The sequence below is a fragment of the Equus przewalskii genome, chromosome X, assembly GCF_037783145.1.
Source record: "Equus przewalskii isolate Varuska chromosome X, EquPr2, whole genome shotgun sequence".
Lineage (NCBI taxonomy): Eukaryota > Metazoa > Chordata > Mammalia > Perissodactyla > Equidae > Equus > Equus przewalskii.
The window spans coordinates 3,537,167-3,559,195 of NC_091863.1; the positions used below are offsets into that span (position 1 = coordinate 3,537,167).

At 38.8% G+C, this 22,029-nt stretch overlaps 1 protein-coding gene across 12 annotated transcripts in view; it reads right to left on the reverse strand.

The window, feature by feature from the left end:
- The window catches only part of NLGN4X (neuroligin 4 X-linked), a 296,314-nt gene that overhangs the window by 140,670 nt on the left and 133,615 nt on the right, over window positions 1–22,029 (reverse strand). The window contains exon 2 of one of the 12 annotated variants that reach the window (XM_070605433.1): window positions 2,368–2,424. The exons of the other annotated variants lie outside the window; for them this stretch is intronic. The gene's annotated coding sequence lies outside the window, so the exon portion shown is untranslated. The remainder of the gene's footprint in view (window positions 1–2,367; window positions 2,425–22,029) is intronic. 12 annotated transcript variants of the gene reach the window in all.

A 22,029-nucleotide genomic window follows, 5' to 3' on the forward strand; every position in this document is an offset into this window, starting at 1 on the left:
AAACTCCTCACTGAGCAGAAAAAACTCTCACTACCTAAAACTCTTGAGCGTCTGGCATTTGTCTTTTCTCCTCCCACCATCTTGAAAGTCCAAATCCAGCCAAATGAAAGTATCCATTTCCCCATTTTACTATTGTAGTCCTGTTTACTAAAGAATGGACCTTGTTGATGTAAATTGCCTGTTCACGATATTAAGCTTCTCAGATGCCAACACTATACTAACATGCATGATGGATGCAGTAATTTTCTTTCATAACCTATTCCTATTGAATTAAGCCAAAATGAAGAGTTTCAATGCCAATAAAAACCTATAATTTTAAGTGGACAATTTCATGTTGTGGAAAGATGGATAACTGGGATCATGTGATCAACTTTAGCCTAAAGGATTTAAAATAAAGCAAAGCTCAATGCCATCAATGTCATGCAAGTGACCACATTTTCATTTTGGTTTGTTTGGTCTAAAGGAAGAAGACTCAACATCCCTATCAGAATTGCCTGAAAATATGTGCTAATCGGACAGCTAAATGAGTATGTGTAACATGCACTATTGCTTTGAAACCAAACAATTAGGAAGAGATGACAGGAGATCAGCCAAGAATGCATTAGCATCTTTTAACCAGATATTATGAGTTGACAGGCTGAGTAAAATGGAGCAGATTGTGACCAGTCCACTGTGAAGATAAATTCTATTAATGAATCTAACATATAGAGCTTTGGATACAAAGTTACAAAATATCTTCTAAGTCACCAAGAAAAGGAGGCTATTGACAAAGACCAGCAGGAAGAGATGGATGGCCTCTACATCCAAGCAAATGTCAGCAGTAATTGTACCAGCCTACAGACCAACGAATTCCTTAGCTACAGGGGAGTGATTTCAGTGATGCGATGAATAATTTTTAATGATATAGATTTAATGAAGTGAAGCAGCACAGGAAAACAAAACAACAGTATAAGACACTTAGCATGGAATAGGTATGTTATCAATGATGCTGATTTAAAACATTATGGTTATTTGAATAAATAGATGGTATTGTCACAGGATCATATTTGAAAACAGGGAGTATGCCAAAAAGTAGCTTCGTCATGTTGAGTAACATGCATATGTAGTTAGTTTTTGCCAGCTTTGGGAAAACAGCTCCAGAAACCTGGTCATAGGGAAATGGATTTGGTTTCCTGTCTAGAGGTCACTTGATTCTGCACAATCAGGTTCAGAGAGTGCAAAGTGCATTGGGATTACAGGATTACAAACAACCCTCAAGCATGCCAAGGCTGAGATGACCAGACAGACACTCAGACGAAAAATACATTTGGGATTAAAACCATCAAGAGGCTCAAAATTATTTAGAATAAGTGACTATCATAGTAATAAGTTCATTAAGCAGATTAAATTACAAAGTACCTTTATATGTCCTTTTCATATTTAAAGATCCTTCAAATGCACATGTATATATGTAAGGATCACAGGTCTTAGGAACATTCTGTGACCATCACTGCAGACAATCAGGCTAATTCAACTTCAGGCATCCCCGTGTAGGCTCATAGTTCTTATTTTAATACAATCTACTTAACTTTTTATGATAATTATATGATGTGACCAAAGGGAAGATGTTACATAAAGTGACAGAACTATTACCCAAAAAAAAGAAGACTTTATTTCCAAATGAGTAGAATGAATAGTGGAAGTCAACAATAAAATGCCTCCAGATGATCCAAAAGCAATTTAGCAGTTAAAATGTAAGATTTTAGTTATAGACTATATCAAGTTCTTACCTAAAGAGTTCCCACTGTAACAGGTCTGATCAACTAACTCATCATCACAAGATGAAACCTGTCTATGTGGGGTAATGAACATTTCAAATTTTGAAATATCACAAAAGACGTTATAGGCACATTGAAAATGTCCAACAGGACACTGAATCTTAGGGTTTTTGGTAGAATTTTATTTGTCATAGTTATACTGAAGAGAAAAAGAGGTCTTTTAGTAAACTATTATGCTAAAATATATGTGTGTATACACACATATATGTAATAATTGAAGCATCGATAGCTTGGATATAGGATGAATTACAGCTTTCACCTCTAAGACAAATTACTTATTTATTTTTTTAGGAGGATTGGCCCTGGGCTGACATCCACGGCCAATTCTCCTCTTTTTTTGCTGAGAAAAATTGGCCCCAAGCTAACATCTGTACCCATCTCCCTCTATTTTATATGTGGGACGCCCACCACAGCATGGCTTGATAAGTAAGTGGCACACACGGCCATGCCCGGGATCCAAACCAGTGAACCCTGGGCCGCCCGAGCAGAGTGTGTGAATTTAACTGCTACACCACTGGGCCAGCCCCAAAGACAAATTTTTAATACTCACCATTTGATGTGGACAATTTTGATGTTGACAATGTGTTCAAGATATTCAACTGTGTGACTAAAAGAAAAATGAACATATGTTTCCCTAAATTTACTACAAATAGATCATTAAAAACTCCATGAAAATTAATTATCTGATAAAAACACAAAAGCAGTGGAATATGGAAGAAAATATTACTTTGTTTAAATCCTGTTGATCAAATCTCTACTTGCATATTTTGCAAGTTTATAAAAATGACCCGTTCATTGCTAGGGATTTTTATTTTTAGTATACAATAAGCAAAGGGAAAACAACAAATTAACAGTTATTTTAAAAATAAAGGACTAATACTGGGAAATTTGGTACATTAAAGTTTGTATCTATAATTAAAATCAGTAAACATGATGCTAAACTACAAGTTAAATTATGAGCACTGAACTTGTATATCGTATATTTTGTCTGTGTAGACAACCTGAAGTTCTATGCCAACTGCATAACCTGTTTAAAAATAATAAAGACTTATGTGAGAATATACAATTGAACTTGCTGTGGGGTTAATATGATGGATGTGTTTAGCTTCAGTAAAGGATGGATCATTAAAGATTTAGTCTAAGTGTAATCCCAACATACCTGACCTTTGGTTTATTGAGAGAGGAATCATGGAGATATTTTACAGTGAAGAAAAAACAAGGAATCCATATGAGATGATTTATCAAAGTAAAGTAGATTTTGAAATTAGCTCAAATATATGCATTGGATCACACAGCCACTATGGGAAACTGTATGGAGATTTCTCAGAAAATTAAAAATAGAAATACCATATAATCCAGCTATTTCACTTCTGGATATTTATACAAAGAACATGAAAACACTAATTTGAAAAGATGTTTACACCCCTGTATTCATTGCAGCATTATTCACAGTAGCCAAGACTTGGAAGCAACCCAAGTGCCCATCAATGGATGAATGGATAAAGAAGATGTGGTATATATATATATATACAGTGGAATACTACTCAGCCACAAAAAAGATAAAATCGTGCTGTTTGCTACAACATGGATGGACCTTGAGGGTACTATGCTAAGCAAAATTTAGTCAGACAAAGAGAGACAAATAACCTATGATTTCACCCATGTAGAAGATAAACAAACACATAAATAAGGCGGAGAGATTTATGGTTGCCAGAGAGGAAGGGAGTTGGGGGAGGGTGAAATGGGAAAAGGGGAACATACGTATGGTAACAGCTGGAAACCAGACTGTTGGTAGTGAACACGATGCAGTCTATACCGAAGCCAAAATATAATGATGTACACCTGAAATTTATACAATGTTATAAAGCAGTGTGACCTCAATAAAATAAATTTTACAAAAAAGAATGTGGGCTGGAGTCAATATTATGTATTTGGGCAAATTCGAGGAAGGCACAATGAAGGAATCAATGAATGTGATTCAATTTTGTTGGTAGCTCTACTTCACCTAGCAGTGAGATGGAAATTCACAGAATCTATGAGACAATCTCCCGATTTATGGGGTAAAGCAATTATCTGGTAAAAGAAGAGAAGCCAAAATAACCATTCCTGGGAATAATATCAAACTCAGCTAACACTGTTTACAGGGTAACCATACAAGAGAGGCACAAAGCACCCCCTGACAATTTCAGCCCACACTGATGACATTTCCTTCAATTTTCCATTATTGTGTAAAACCCACAATCAGCACCTTAAAACATCTGTGTTGCCTTAGTCTGTAATTGTCTACCCGACACAACCCGGCAGTTACTTATCCATTCTCTTATTCCTTAATCGTAGTCTTGTTGGTTTTCCCAACAAGACTTGAAGCTTCTCATGAACTGTATCAAAACCTGTGCTCCTTTTATAGCAACTGCCTTACCTGCACAGCACAATCTATTTTCAACAAATACTTTCTGCTCAAAGACAATCAAATGTCACAACACTCCATGGGTTGTGAAGAGGGCACCCCAAACTTTAGCTGAGACACCAAAATAAGATCTTGACCCAAAATGATGAGAACTTAAGCCAGCCACTTATTTACTGAGAAAATATGGTTCATGCTACTTTGTCTCAACAATATATGGTTTTGCTGTCATATCTTGTTTACCCTTTCATGACACTAAGTAAATTTTTTTCAGCATGGCACAAGGACTCTTTCCTGAGCCAAGAAATTTCAACAGAACATACAATAGTTTATCAGTCACCTAACATTATATAACTGCTTGATCTCACCACTCTCAGGCAGAAATTGAACAAATAATGAATTTGTTCCATTTGCATGTATAATTACTTGAAGCTCCAGGTTTTATTATGGAGAATACAAAACTATATCCTTACTTCTTTCTCTTATTCACTACTTTAGTTTCAAGAAGCTATATGGTTCCCATTTTAGGACAAACCTTGAAAGTTGTTCTAACTCACACATGGTGAATTATGTGGAAAACAGGCAACTCATTAATTCTTTTTTGAGCCCTAAACCCTAGACACACAAACAATCAGAATTCTGTGCAAACTGGCAAATATGTTTGTTTTGTTCTTTCGTCATTTCCAAAATGGGGATAGTGATGTCTGATCTTTGTTTCTTAGAGTTATAGAGTCACGATCTTGCATACACCCTCCATTCCTAGGTGTCACTCTTAATTCTTGATTCTTGCTTGGCAAAACCCTAATCCTGGTATAATACAACTTTCCATCCAGTGCACACCTGAACCTTTTCTGATGAGCACAGATGAAGGAAAACAGACCCATGATGACTGGTCTCACTTTAAATTCATGACCACATATCTGCAGTAGGTTCACCCTAGAGATCATACTAAATTTCCCTAATAAATTGCCTTTAAGGCTTCCCTAAATGACCAACACCTTCTCCTGCCTCCTCTAGTCCCAATCCTCCAGTCCCATCTTCACTGTTGGTGTATGATCTCACTTCCTACTGAAAAAATTGTAACAATTTGAAGAGAACATCCATAACCCCCCATCAACCAATTTGCCCTTATACCAATAACTACCCCACTTTCTGTGCTCCCCTCCTTTCATTATAGGTAAATAGTAGGAACACCATCTAAAGCTAAGTATCACACATCAAATCTCATCAACCCTTGCCAATCCAACATTAAAAGAACCCCCTCTTGCTACATTATAACTGTTTTCCTCTTGTGGTATATTGTGTTATTGTTCAAAGTACTTTCCACCCCTCTCTGTGGGAGACATATACACCAAACATGTTTGATGGCAGGCTTGGCCATAAGACTTGCAGTGTCTCCCTGGGAAGAGTTTGCCTGCCTCATCTGAATGACATCACGTATGTCTATCTGACTTGCTTTAGTCAACGGCGCACGAATGGAATTTGAGTGCCACTTCTAAGAAAAAACCCTGAGAACTCTGATGTGTTTCTACCATGTTTTCCTTCCCCTTTGCCATAAAATCAGAGATGTGTCTGTCCCATGAGACTGTGTCCTGGAATGAAGAAGATATAGAGAAGAGCCACAGCCAATCCCTGGAGAAAATGGGACATGAGAGAGAAATCAACCTTTGTGGTTGCATGTGGCTGACATTGTAGGGATATTTGTTAATGCAGTACAACTTAAACTAAACTGATACAACATGCCTCTAGATCATTCCTACAGCATACAGACATGTTGTGAGACTTTCCATCTTAAAAGAAATAGAATAATTTTCTCTTTGGTCTATATATCCCTCCGGTGATTGCCTATTTCTCTCTTCCTTTAAGAAAATCTCCTTAAAATTGCTGCCTGTACACACTGACTCCAATTCCACCACTCCTGTTCTCTATTAAACTTACTCTGACTGGGCTGCACCTAGCACTCCACCAAAATTACTAGTGCTCTACTGAAAGTTACCAATACCTCCAGGTTGCTATGATGGTGAGCTCCAGGCTCAGCTTTCTGTCATTTCTCTTCTCCATCTTCAGAACTCTCCTGGTGACCTCATTCTGTCTCCTGCCTTTAAATACCATCTTTGCTGGCCAGCCTAACATTTTTTCTTTAGCACTCACAAGTGGATTGGCAAAGAGAAGGAAGTTATCATTGCTTCTGATTTGAAACTAGCACATGTTCATTTTAGGAAATATAGAAAAGTAAGAAAAAAGACTACAGGTAATTGAACTGCACACGATGATCACTTTTACATTTTATCATCCAAGTTTCTTGGGAAGAGGGTGGAAGATTTTGGACTTAACTAACTGAATATTTGAATATGATGCCTACCACACAGCCAGGATTTTCTCTTTAAAGCTAAATCCAATATGTAATCTCTGGAAATTTTGCTTTCATGCAACAAGAAATAGAATCTTTTCTTTCTAAAAAGACCAAAATCTCCATCCGAAACATGTAAAATGGATCAGGAAAAATGGCCTCACTTATTTGGTATCTAAATTTTCCTTTTGTGTTTCTTGACACATTGAGATTTTTTGTTTTGTTTTTAAGAGTACTGTTAAAGTATTTAAATTTCTGATTCAAAAGCGTCAGCAAAAAAACACAACAGAATAAAATATGCCAAACATTTTTAACATTCACTTCAATTATATGCTCATCTAGGAAATAAACTAGATGGTTTAAACAAATGATAATAATCTGAAGATTGATAATTAAGTCTAATATTCATTTTTTTAAATGACAGTATTTATCTCAGGTTTAATAGTCAGTGTCCTGACACATCATAAGAGGTTTTAGCAAAATGTCTATGCCTTAACACTGTGTTAAATTATGATTGGTGTGTGCCATTGACACTCGGGATCGTTCTGCTAAGAGATGTAACACATTCCCTATGTTTTCTTCTTCTTCAGTGATAATCTTTGCTTATGAACATCCACTACTTTTTAGACATTCAGTGTCCTATTATTTTTATCCTTTGCAATTTTTCTCTTTTGTCCATGTGCTCAGCCCATCTTCGGGCCATACACTTTAATGTTGGCCTCACAGCCTCCCTGTTATCTCCTCTACTGTCTCGTGTGCATGCCCTCTTCAGATTCTCGCTGTTTTTTCCACATGGCTCTACCATTTTAACATTCCCTATCACTGTTTAAATACTGATCAAGACAATAAACAAGCAAATGCATACAATTTTGATTAAGTAAAATCTCAGAAGGCATGTCTTTTTAAGGGATCATTCACCAGCCCATCACTGCCATTATGGATTTATCCATAGAGGGACATAGCTTTCTGCTGAGTGATGGCTTCCTTTGTTGATGTGCACCACTTGGAGAGATCTCGTGGGCCTCCCATCCTTCAGAGATTCCCATTCTCCTTTCCATCACCCCTTTCTTCTCGGCTTTTTTCCCCCTTGCTTGGATTGTCTCTTCTCTTACATCTTACCTTCGCTCTATCATTTTCATATAATGGTGTTACCCTGGTACCTTGATCCAAGAGAGGACACACACACAAAGACAATTCCTACATTCCTTCACTCCAACATTGTAGTTGGGCTGAGCTCATTGGAGTAAAATTCCACTGCAATGTTGTGTGTTCTTTCACAATCCAGTTATACACCAGGTCAGGGCATATCTCCAAGGACTTGCCAGGGCAGGCTGGCTCTCCGTCATACAGTTGCCCCTTATCACAGACCTCTGTCTTCTCCTTTCACATTGGTATGATATGGAGGATTTGGGACGATCCGCATCTCATGTTATTTTTATCAGTTCCATAAATTTCTAACCATCATCGTGTTTGCAAAAAATTCAAACAGATGCATACAAATGGCATGCACTCCCATGCTGGAATTGCTCATTTAAATGAACACTGCAATGATAATCTTCGTCTCCTGTTTTATTGGATTCTGCTACTCTCCAAAGCTAAGGAGAGAAGAAACTGCCTTTGGCTCCATTTATTTTGATTAAAAATTAAATCAAAAGAAATGTTCTTTTTCAAAATTCCCAAATAATTAGTGGCTCACCAATAAAGCTTTATGGCATTTTGCCCTCTCTATGATCCATGTTTTGAAATCCAGTCTCTTTGCATTTATTGTACAATTTTATGTTAGCCTGTAAAATCTTATCTCTGATTAAAGTCCATAGTCTCAGTTAGGGAGTATTTGGCAGCATGGATTGAAAAGCCCAAACTGGGAATTTTAAAAAAGAAGAAAGAGACTTATTTTTAACCTGACAAAAAGGCCGCAAGAGATGTTTGTGGGTCAGCTGCTCAACAATGCCTACAGGAGCCCAGGCCATCTCTCTCTCATCACACACCATGCTTGGCTGGTGAGTTTTCATCCTGTCCTCATGCTTGTAGCTCCTGACGTAAGATAGCCATGTAGGTCACCTACATTCAGGTAATGGGAAGGGAGGTAGTGGGTTCAAGACGGTTGGGGCCCTTTTATCAGAAGAAAGGAAGTTTGCTCAGAAACAGTCCCCATAAGAGTCCACAGGTGTCTCCTTGGCCACATTCATCTCTGATGCTCCCCCCAGTACAGACAGGTTGGCAAAGTATTTTGGGCCAGCTGATCAAGGTGTGTCTAGCTCTAAGGACTGTTTTTCTCTAAATTGGAAACTCCATTTTAATGCCTGAATGTCTCTGAACTAAGATTCAATCATTTTTTTAATTCATCACATCCTTCCTCTGAAAGCAACAGTGTAGATGAACACTCCATCACAAAAGCATAAAGCCAAATCATACAGATTTAGCTAACATCCAGCAACGAAGGATATACTATTAAGCACTAAGGAAGACATAAAAGAATTAAAGACACAGATCTGGTGCAAAGGATGGAGGGGATAAAACTAATGAAAACAAAAAGTTGATAAAAATTAAGTAAAAATGAAGATCTAGACTAGAAAATATTATGAAGGAATTAATAACTGTCAAAAGTAATTGCACAGTCAATTGCTATTACAAAGAAAGGTGAAAGACCAATAATTAATATCAGTAATTTTTTTTCCTGTAGATTTCAAATCTTGGAGATTAATGTCACAGAAAATAAAACTGAAAATTTAAGCAATGCACCAACAGTTTAAAAAAAATCACCTAGAAATATATGATGATCTAGTAGCTCATTCAGAAATAGAATCTATAAACCATCTTTAATCATTTTAGAGATTACATCAGTTACACTGATGTTATTTGTGACTATAGCCAGACATGCCCTTTGGTAAGGCGAGACAATTCACTGTGAAAATTTAGAATAACTTTATTCATGCTGAAATGTAAAAAGAGGAGAACTTTCTGGATGCCTGATATAAGACATTCCTCGAGGTTATAAATCTATGAGATAATTGAATAACTGATGGAAAATAACGATGTAGGAACGAATGATGTATGACTCTAATATAACAAAAAGCCACTACAGTAATCAACTTAAGCTATATTCATTAAGCTTTTTTCACAGGTACCTGATAGCCCACTTCTTGCTAAAATAAGACAATGTCCCCATTCTTGAGATGCTTCCAGATTAGCAGTGTACGTAAATAGCAAAAACACCACCACTGTCAAGAAGCAAACAAAAATGTATATAACCCTAAAAGGAAGCATGGGAAAGATTTTAGAAACACAAGTTAGCTATTAAAATTGCTAAAAAGCTAAAGAACTCGTTCTGAAAATTCAGTTATTTCCAAAATGTTAATACAATATATTTTAATAGTATTATTCATTCCACTCAATAGGGATTTCCAATAAACTTGGGCAGAGAAGCTATAACTTTGACGGAAAACCTTGACATATCCATATGAAACAGTTTTTATCTCAGCCCATATGAAATCTTTGCATAAGAGGGTAAGAAAACATGTGGGAACCAAGGCATCATGTTTTCATGACAATTAAGAAGGTAATAATTGTAGCCAAGAGATGGTATCTGTGGTCTTTATGGATTATTTTCACGTTTTGGATCACTGTGGTGGTGGTAGGAGGGAAAAATATGTCCATTTGAGATTAACTTAAAAATAAAGCTTCCATAACAATAGTAAAATGTACATCTAGAACAAAGTCTAAAGGCAGTGAAAAAAAGGGTGTTAAAAGTGAGACTTGGTCTTACCATGAGGAAGGAATGAATTGAGATGCATATGGCGAAGTTGCATCTGTTTGCAGTTTTGTTCTGCTTCCCATTGTAGGGAGTGGTACAGGAGAGAAGCCGTAATCAGATGGACATTGCCATGATCTTGGACACAGCCAGGTTCTCTGCACCTTGTCATATACCATGACGTCTCTTAAATGCATTTTGTGTTCATTATGGCTGGAGAAATCTCCAAATGTCTATTGAAATCCTGCTCTCACTTTGTCATGAGCAAGATTTGAATTTTAACAGGGACAACAGGGCCCCTTGGCCAACATCATCAATGAGGATACTCGAGGAGTGCTTTATAAATGATAGCTTGGCTGCTTGAAAGCATAAAAGCAGCACCCGGGAGCCTTTCACGCAGTTCAGGGATTCAGCTTGTCCATGAGACGCCTCCATTATAAATTCAGTACCATGGAGAGCTGATGAATACTCAAGAGACTACAAAACCATCTACAGCAAACTCATGTTCTTTTCTTTTCTTTTTTTTTTTTTCATGACTTAAGATAAGCACTGGTCCAGTGATGTCATGGAGGGCATCTGTTTCCTTTCACTTTCAGGGACTGTGAGCGAAAGCTGGAGATGAAGTTCCCTGATGTTTGAGGGAGGTTTTGTATCTGAACATCTAGCTGTCAGGGATATTTATCTTCAGCTTGTCTTCCCCCTGCCATGTGAAATTAATGGAACTACTTAAGACCACAGATCCGGGGCTCTGGGTATGAGATTTTGAACTGAAACTAATAATCCTCAAACTGTTCTATTTCTAGAGAACTCTTCCATTTTTCTAGCCACCATGTTATCTTTACAATTTACTTTGAGTTATCTGCTAATACCAGACCCTGCTCCTAACTTGTGTGTGTGTGTTAGCCTGCCCTCAGTATCTGCTATTACCCCGTACACTCTCTTGCTGCTGTCACATTGAGTCCACCTTTGGGAGGTCCCTTGTGTTCATCCTCTCTCCCTTCCACTGTTGCCATATCCCTTATTAACTCTGTCTCATCCCTCACTGAACGTCTGCCCTAAACTCCTAAAGTGAAGTCTCCAACTCCTTCTCCTCCATCTTTGTCCATACTACTCAATGCTGACAGAATCATCTCTCTAGAAACTAGGGTCAGTCACACTTACAGATTAAGACCAAACTCTTTACTCTCATAATCACTGTACCCTGGGTCATCCCCAAACCTAGCCTCAGGTTCACTTTCTGCTCCATCCTGAAACATACTCTGCTTTAGATAATAAGGTCCCCTTCTTCTTCCCAAATTACGCCTCACACTTTCTTATTTTGACACTTTGCCTGTCATATTCCCTCATCCACCATGCTCAATGGCTCCTCTCCCACATCTCCATTAGGAACCAGTTAAAACAGCACCTCTTTTATGATTCATTTCCTAATGCTGCAATCTAAACAGCATTAAGCTGCCTCTGTATCCCCACTGCACAAGTCCAGATTCATCCCCTTGCTTTGTCTGGGAATTAGTTATATCCATATTTTATTTCTCTTACAGTAGAAATTGACTTTTTACATTTTTCCCAGTGGTACATATTGTAATGCTTTGTACAGATTTGGAACTCAATAAATATTTGCTGTTTGGATAAATTAATAAATCATATAGAATGACAACACTAGCACCAAGCTCATATATTTAAAATTGCGATAAATTAGAATTAGGCTTACAATTTATCATGGATTCTAGCATCGTCCCCGATGGTGAAATTTTGCCCAGAGGACACGTGCCACCCTTGACAAATTAGTTTCACCGTGTACAAACAAAATAAGTAGGATGCTCATGAAAGGGAATTTATTGTGAAAAAGGAAGATGAGTAAGGTATGGTCTCTATCCTCAAGGAGTACATGATATAGCAGAGGAGCAAAATGCACAAGGGTGAGATGACTGGGGGCAGTTATTAAATGATATGTAAGACTGCGTCATAAACTAGGAAAGAGAAAAACAAGACAGAGTGAAAAATTAAAGAGCGTGGAGTGAGAGAAGGTCAGGAAAGAAAATAGCAAGAGGTAAAGGTTGAGCTGGGTTTTAAAAGTGATTACCGAGGAAGAAATAGTTTCTCAAGCAGGGAAGAAGCATTGGAGAGGAAACTACTTGTCAAGTCAGTATTCTATGACAAGGACTCTGATCCGTGCTCTTTAATGCCCAGTGGGAATCTTCTTAGGTTCAAGTGAACATGTAAGATCACAAGACCCCTGAAGGTTACCATGGTGCCAGCCAACCCAGAAGGATATAGGACAGCAAACTGAGCTTCTCAGCAGAGCTGCTACAGGCATCTGGGAGCTCTGTTCAACAGCTGACAGCTCAGATGCAAAGAGGCAAGATCTCTACAAGGTCCACAGCCTTGGCGTCAGGTTCTGCTTGGTGTAGATGCCTCAGGCTTCACCAGAGCCAATATCTCCTATAATTACCCCATAAGCAGAGCTTCCAGAGTCCCCATAGGGAACACGGCAGTTATAAAAGGCATTGTCCCCAAGGAAGCCTAAAATTGTGGCATCCCCATTGGGTTCTTTTAGTTCTTTTTGGTTCTTCCCAGGCCAGATGCAATTTACGAAAAGGGTGATCATCTTTACGGTAAGCCAAGGGACCAAGATCATTGTTGCCAACACCTTTATCTGGTTGAAAGGTGAACAGAGCTAGACAAACAAAGGTCAGATTCTCATGCAGCATCTTACTACCATTAAATCCACAGACACTTTGCATGTTTGAGCCCATTCAATAATCACAGAAATGGTAGACAGCAGGAACAGCTATCAAAATTATACAGATGAACAAACTAAGAATCAGAGAGAGGAAGGTGATAGCCCTGGACTGTGCAGGAGAAAACAATGAAATCAGGAACCAAGAGTCAAACCTAGATCTATGCCCTCAGAGCTCATATTATTCCTATTGATTCAGGGAGAGCCAACGGTAAAGTTATAGAGGAAAGATACCCAGGAAAAAAGTGTGATGAAAGGACTGGGAGACCACAGCAAAGGGAGTGCTAGTAGCTAAACAATCATTTCTGGAGAGCTTGCTACATGCTGGGCACTAGACTGGCACATCACAGTCCATACTTGTATAGGCAAGACAGTCATGGAGGCAACTAGTACCACACAAATAAGAGCCTTAGGAAGGTAATGAGAAAGAGGCACTTGAGTTGACATGGCTACACCTGACCAGCATAGAGACAGAAAACTTCTAGAGAAGGTTGTATATTTTCAGAACCTTGAAGGGAAGGGTCTGAGGTCCATCAGGATGCTGACCTGGTCTTCATCAACTTGCTCACCAGAGATGGAGATTTAACTTGATGCTATAAAAAGCAGGGAACCACTAAAGTGTTTTGAGCGGGAAAGAAAGGCGACCACATCTGCATTTTCTAAAGATACTTCTAGGTGATTCACCAAAGATGGAGGTTCCAGAGAAGGAAACATGGCAATCATGCAGAATGAAGACAACGGGAACTTGAACTGAGGCAAGGAGAAGAATATGGGGAGGAGAGATGATAAATGAGGTACATTTATGAGTAATCCACAACTCCTGTGGTTTTCATTCCCTCAACAACTAGTAATTCCAGCCAGAAACATGAAGTCTTCCCAGACTTAGCCCCTTCTTTCACTTCCAACATCCATCATTAAAATCAGTCTCCAAGCTTGGCCAGTTCTACCTGCAAAATTTCTACATAACTCTAATTCCAATATGATGCCACGATATCTGCACTACAGGTTGAAATACTGGCTTAGTATTTGAGTGTCTGGGGGAAGATGGAATAAATATTGGTTACACTTTACAAAATATTGCAATGGGAATTCATGTTTTGCATTATAGACCTCTTAAAATGCAAATATAGAGCAACAAAAGCAGCTTAATAAATAGCCCCATAAACTGGCCCTACATCAATCCTGTCAAAATCAGCCACAACTATAACAATTGCAAACTCATACATGACCACACAATAAATCAAAAGGGCTTAACGCATTATCATTTTGGATTAAAGAGGTTTTGTATAAATCTGGCAATTTTTCTAGTTGTTTTGATGTATTGTTTTAGAGTACCATGGGAGCAAGCATCTTTCATATGTAGAATGGTCCAGGTCCGCCCATTTCTTAGCAGCTAAGCTCGGCTGATCCACAATGGAAGAAATGCTCTGGGACCAGAGTTGTGATCCTCTCTTCATCAACTCCCAGATGAATTCCAGGTGAAATTTTATCACCGAATACAGTTACCATGTGATTTGAAGAAAGTTCCAGATGAAGACACTGGGCGTGCTGAACCTCACTCATTATTTCACCACGGAAATAAAATACTAATTAATTAGACTAACCCTATGGGTCTTTCTTATTTCCTAGACACAGGCGAATGAGGAAATACAAAGTCCATTTGGCTAATGCTCTTGGGTTCCTTATACTATTGCTTCCTGATGTTTAGCATGTTTACTTTGAACCAGTGCCAATAAAACTTGAGGAACTATTTTCAGCATCATCTCTGATCTGATTCTAAAAGAACAAAGTCCTAAATAATGTTTTCATATTTCCAATACGTTCTTTCATTAAAATTCAAAATTTGACAATTTTTTTTACCTTTTTCCTTTCACTCCCACATACATTTTAAATATAAAAAATGATATACCACCTGCCATTCCTGACATTTGCACAGGTGTGTATTTGAAAACGTTTATGTTCAAGTTTTGGTAACTAACACATAGAGAGAAATTTATATCATGCTGTTCAAATACATTTTTATATAATCTTTTTTCATAATTCACTTTAGCATCAATGGTATCACATTCCAAAATTTTACAGTTTTATATACCAAAATTACCTAATTTCTCCTTAAAATGTTGCCTGATCAACCTTTTTTCCTAGCATTAAATAGGAATTGCCCTTTATTTTTTTCACTCATCTACTTCCCTCCTATTTCAGAAACATCTAGCTAATTATCCACCTACCCACAGACTCAACTAAAATGGAAATCACCATAGAATTTTGGCTTATGAAAAGACCAGGATTCATTGGAAGATACTTCTCCTTTCCAGGTTCTGTGCATTTTTCTTTGCTTGGTAAATGATGATAGACTGTTGGTTGTAGTCCATCACCAGCTTTGGAAACTGCAAATGGGATTTCTAGCAATGCATCCCTTCTAATTCCACCAGCCACAAATAAAGTTGGGTTCCCTGGAGTGTGACCATGAATTCCTACTGTTAATTTTATTAAATTTTAGCAAACTTGCAAGGCTCTTTCATAGCATGGTCTTTAGCATGGCAAAAAGACCAATGTTTAGGCCAAATTATCTGTCTTGGATGTATGTGTCTTGCTCTTTGAACTGCTGTTTTTTGTCCTTCCTCTACCACCTTAAATTCCTCATCCTCATAGACACCTGCCCTGGTCACACAATCTAAAGTATCTCCACCACCCACATCAGTTACTCTCACAGTTCCTATTTCCCTCACAGTTCTGATCAGAATCTGAGATTCTGTCCTTAATGGATTTGTTTACTTGTTTATCTTCTTCCTCCCCAACTAAGATGAGGAAAGGACATGTGTGCATCCTGTTTACTACTGTATCCTCAGAGTCGGAACAATGGTTCATCAATATCCAGTGAATGAATGAGTGAAGGAGTGAATGGATCAGTAAGTGGAAGGACCTCTAAAAGACTCATTTAACTCTCTCTCATGCATCTTTGTTGTTTCCACTGTAGGGGGCTCTTCTCCTGAACAGCTGGTCCTTCTCCATTAACTTCTGATCTCTTGTGACATCTACCACCTCATTACTGAATATGTCTGTCCATCCTTGCCAAGTTGGTTGTGGTGAGAGATGAAGGGACAGGGTTGTTTCTATGGCAACTAAGAACAACTCTAACGCTCACGGCAAGGTATCCACATTAAGGTCCAGCATGTTATCCAATGAGATGAGACTCACCATTTTCTAACTAACAAAACATTAAAAGTACAGTGTTGGGAATTTTTAAATGACATTGAAACCATTCATGGTGTTTTTCTGTTGCTCTCTTGGTAATGGTTTAAGGGTAACGGATTGAGGTAAATTAAATGGTGGACACGCCTTGGTAAAAAGAACTGAGGTGTATTCTGCCTTTTCATCATGGTATAACGAATGGCATGGTATATGATGGTATGATGTTAACAGAGGGTGACTGTAGCCCAAGAGTCTAACTTTTCAAAGGCTGTTAGCCCCAGTCTTTGATGACTGCTGAGTTATTCACCTGGCCTAATTCTCAAGTTTCCATGTCTATAAAATGGAGATAATAAATAACAGTATCACCTTCTGGCCCTACTGTGAAGACTGAAAGAAATAAGGTTTACTTTTATTGTCTACTCAAATGCCACCTAGCAGAGACACCTGTCCTGACCTCATTTAATCTAGTTCCTCCTCAATCCCTGCCAACTCCCATCCTGCTTTAATGATCATGAGTTGATTATCATCACTTGTCCCATTTATATTCCTGAGCCTGTCTTTTTGAACTCATTTCCCCAAGTTAGAACATGTACACCATGACTGCAGGGAGCTGTCTGTGCTAATTACAGTTCTGTCTTCAGTGTTGGTCAGATAGTAAGGACTAATTAGACACTTGTTTCATATGAGAATGAATATCCTAAAGCACATAGTTATATCTGGTACACAGTAAACACTCAATAGATATGAGCTGTTATTGATGTGCATAAAATACCAAGAAGACCATTGGCATCATCCTCTGTGTCATCTTTGTCACCCAAGGAGCAAGGAAACGTACATTTATTGTACAATGTACAACTTCTATGAATCCTTACCACAACCCTACGAGGTCTCATTATCCCTGTTTACCAGAAAGTTGCATTAACTCACTCTGGAGCACACAGATGAGATTTCAAAAGAGATGTGTCTGACTCAAAAGTAATCCTTCCTCAACGTGAAAAGGCTTTTTGTTCCTAGCCATCTTCTCTACAGAGTTTGGTGAGGACGTGAAGCAGATATATGCCCTGTCTCCGTGAGGACCTTTCTATTTAGGAGAAGAGATATGTGAATGTATGAAAAATATATGAAAATGACAATATTTCACAGTTTCAGGTCCAAGCAAATGGCAATCCCATATGGCTCAATCTCATATATACTAAGAAGAAATTCCTCTTACATTCTAAGTGAATGGTCATGACACTCAAAATCCAAATCAGGGATTCTTAATCTTTTCTGGGTCACAGACTTATTTGAAGAGACACTCCTCTCAATGGAAAATACATTTTTCATCTACTCAAAAAAGTGTTGCACAAGTTGGGGGGGTGGTTCTCAGACCCCTGGGCATCCGTGGCTCTTAGCTGAAGAACATCTAATTCCAAAGATGCAAAATTATCTTCAGCCTGACTTAAAAGTGATATAGGAAATGTTCATGGCCTCAGATTTTTAGGACTAAGTGGAAATTTGAAATATTAATGAAAGCAGCACATAGCTCTTTTCTGATCTAAATGTATCCTCAATGGATTGGCAGGTTTACTTATAGCCATTCAGGCAATATTGACCAAAAGCAAACTCTCTATTATTTGGGAGGAATATATTTAGCTTGGAAACTCTCCCTAGGAAAATAACAACGATAGTGACTTTCTTTAGAAAACAAATTGACCCAGTTGCTACAAGATTATAGCATTTAATGTAATAGTCAAGCCTTGATAAACAATTGTCTGGATGCCTCAAATCTCACAGACAGAAAAAGTGGCTGTGCAGTAGAGGGTATTCTCATAAGATCTTGGGCAAGGATTTCAGATTTCAGACCAGTGGCAGGTCCCTAATCCTTCCCTTCTCTGCTACCAATTACTCATTTATCCAAAGGAATGAGCTACATCATTAAGATGAGGTTTTTTTTTTTTTTAAGATTTTATTTTCTCCTTTTTCTCCCCAAAGTCCCCCGGTACATAGTTGTATATTCTTCGTTGTGGGTCCTTCTAGTTGCGGTATGTGGGATGCTGCCTCAGCATGGCTTGACGAGCAGTGCCATGTCCTCGCCCAGGATTCGAACCAACAAAACACTGGGCCGCCTGCAGCGGAGCGCGAGAACTTAACCACTCGGCCACGGGGCCAGCCCCTGAAGATGAGGTTTTGATTAAATGATCTCTAGGGGTGTCTGTAGATGAATAATCCACCATTGAGGATCCATAGATCTGCATCACCTTTAACATAGATTTCTAGAACTATTGGACAGACAGCTGCATGAGTCAATTCAGGTTACCAGTTTCCTCCTGTTGCCCAATAGAAAAGCACCCTCTCCTCCATCCTCTCATGGCTCTGTAATGACACCCTCACCTCTCCCTCCAATACATGTTACTATTACAATGAACCACTTGGATATGCAGGTGACCAGAGTGTGGATCCTGGGCAGGCCAGAAGGGAGCAGAGAATGCAGAACCCAAGAGGGTGATAAGAATTCCTTCATTCCTCAGACCTCCTTGTCCAAGGGGAAGGGAGTGGGAGGGCATGCATACAGATGTGTGGGTTTATTAATGTTTTTAATTACCCCAGACATACACACATATATGTGTGTTGATGGGTGTGTCTCCAGATACCTCACTTAATGGGCATTCTCTTTCAAAATCAATTCCTAAGAGTAAATGTAAGAATCAGCACTAAAGCAAAGTCATCTGATATGCTATGGAATAAGAAAAAGTTATAAATGTAGTTGTAATTCTCTCTATTCAATGCCCATATGCATACTTTAACAAGCAACATGTATGGTGTCTGAATTTCTTTTCCTTTTTTCTAGGTGATATTTGTTCTGATTGTATTTACTGAAATGCAATTTGAAGTCTGTTGAGTCTAACAAAAACGTTAAGCTTATAAAAAGAAAAAGCCACCTGATAAACTAAAATAAAAACTAATTGTCACCAAGTAATACAGCAGATGTACCTTGGGCTTACTCTCAGAACCAAACCTTTTAAACTTTTATTGTATGTACCATTCCACTCAACAGAGTGGTTATCGGGGTTTCATAACCCATTTCTTAACTAACAGAAAGAAAATACAAGGAGGGCAGAGTAGCAAACATGACCGCTGCTCTACCCCATGGTAGAGAGGTGGCTGATGCTCCCTCCAAAACCCAGGGACCACTTGATACTGTTGCCTGTAGTGGAAGGTTCTGGACTCACTCCCGGCTGGTAAAGTCCAAGCATCAGGGTGAGAAGATGTGTCTGAGCAGGACCTTCTTTACATTTGGCGGGTCCACTAGACAACGTGACCCTAGCAACAAGAGGAGAGAGTTTGCATCATCCTCAGGGATGGAAGCTGGGAGAGAGGCAACTATTCAAGGAAAAGTATTGCCCTTGTCAAGAACACAAAATGATACCGGATCTGGAAGGCATGCCATCATCTCACTAGAGCAAGGATGCTTACCTCCACCCCCTGCCCATGTTCTAAAAACCAGAAACCTAAACCCAGAACAGTAAACACAAGGGGAGTAAAATGCAAGGTGATGAAAGAGAAACAAAGGAGTACGTGACCTTATTTTCCAAGATTGGGATTATGTTGCCAATGTACAGTTGTGACCACAGGAATTTTTCTTACCAAAGATTGAGAAGAAATGCCAAGAGACTGCTTACATTTCTTCAGCTGTGCTATGATGCGTAAAGCCTTAGACCATTCATGTCTCATTCTGTTAAATTCTCAACACTTTGCACAAATGGGACAAATATAAATATTTTTAATAACACATTGAAGAATTTCAAAATATAAAATAATTCCCCCTTTTTAGGCCTGAATTCACCTGTGGTTCTAATATTCTGTAATTTAGCAAAGAATCATCTCCTTCATGCATTTGTCAATCCAAAAATCATTTGCTAAGTAGTATTGAGACAGAAATGAGCTAAGCATCAGAAACACAAAGATAAGTCAAGACATTCTTATATATATTTACCCTCCAAGAAAATGAAGGAGGGAAAAACATTTTCACTGGATCTAATAAATGACCAGGACCTTCCCAGATGGAGAGTGGGGAGGAAGACATCTGGGTACAGCTTGTCAGAAGGAAGACTCAGGGGCATATAGGAGAGCAGGGTGGGCTCAGGGAACTGCCAGCTGTTCATTTGAAAGGGTGCAAGCACAGGGTACATGGGAGAGAGTGGAGGGAGCTCATGCTGGAAAGGGAGACAGGGGCACATTTTAAAGATCCTTCTGTATTGACTCAAGGATCTTGGGTTCTCCCAAGTGGTAAACAGGGAGCCACTGGAGAGGTCTGATCATGATTTGTTTTTAATTAGGAAATAAAGTCATCAGATCTGAGAATCAGAAGATGCATATGATAATAACATGAAGGAAAGATTGGAAGTAGAAGAGTGATGATTTAAGTGGCCATCCAAACTGAGATAATGAAGGCAAGAATTACAGCAGGAACTGTGGGCATTGAGCAGAGGGCACATATTCAGGGATCTTTCGCAGGGCAGAAACGATGGGATCTAGAGGGCCATTTACATATGTGGTGAGGACGGAGAAGTAAAATACTACTGAGCTCTTATCTCAGAGACGCTAGCATACGGGGTACCTTTGACCAACCTGAGGGTGCAAAGAGAGGAGTAGGTTTCAGAGGAAAATATCTGTCAACATTTGCACGTGTTGAGCTTGGAATGTCGATGCAACATTCAAATAGAGCTTTCTAATAGGAGTTAAAAATAGAAACTCTGTAACTGATGTTAGTGGTCTGGACTGTAAATAAAGACAAGAATCATTCACATAGAGATGGTATCTGAAGCTATGTGGGCAGCTTGAATCAGTCAGAGATAAAATATAAAGAAGAGAATGGAGTCCAGAAGAAAATCTTGGAGAGGCCAATATTTAAGAATGAAAAAAGAAGTAAGTGGAGAAGGACCTCTCAGAGTTGTTGAATAGAAAGAGAACATGGTGATACAATGAAAACTAAGAAAACCAATGTTTTCTAATAAAAACCAAGGTAGGAAGATGTAAAACACCTGGATAGATGCCATGGGAAATGGAAATAAAAGCTGATGAGGAGGGAGTTTAAATAGATTGCAGGCAATCAGTAAGATCTCCACTGTTTCTGGAAACTACCTATTGATAGTGCAGTCAATCCATGCCACGATTCCAGTGCCTCCAGCAGTGCTATGGGACCAAACAAACTGATATCTGGGTGTACATAGAGCCAGAGTATGGCCAGGTGAGCTCAGCCCAAGGAGAGGAAGGAGTCAAGGGTGTCCATGAGAGTTAAAGTCAGATCCTGCTTTCTATGCTAGCCATTTGGTGGCTGAAAGGAGATGCAGTTCTCAGGGAGTTGCAAGGCTTGATGGGAGACCTATCAAAGCTGGAGGGAAGGAGCCATATCTGGAAGACCAGAAGCTTCAGCTTAGGTCCAGAATTTCAGAGTGTTAAGAATTCAGAGCGGAATACGGACTTCAGTGATTACTTTCTGTGTGACCAATGATGGCTCAGCTCCACTCTTGTGTAAGGTGTTAGGAACAGGAAAGGGGAAGTTTGAGGAATGATAAGATCCTAATGATGACCTGGAAGATGGCTGTTGGATGGAGCTGAAGTCTTCCAAATAGAGGAGACCAAGAAGCTTATGTGCTTCCATTCTTTCTGGGTCCTTTCAGTTAATGCTAGTTTCGTAGCTATACCACCAATGCTTCAACAGCCATATTAAAAGACAGATCCACAATCATCCTTCAGTTGTATGACAGAAGTGCCCTCGCCTCAAATATTTAT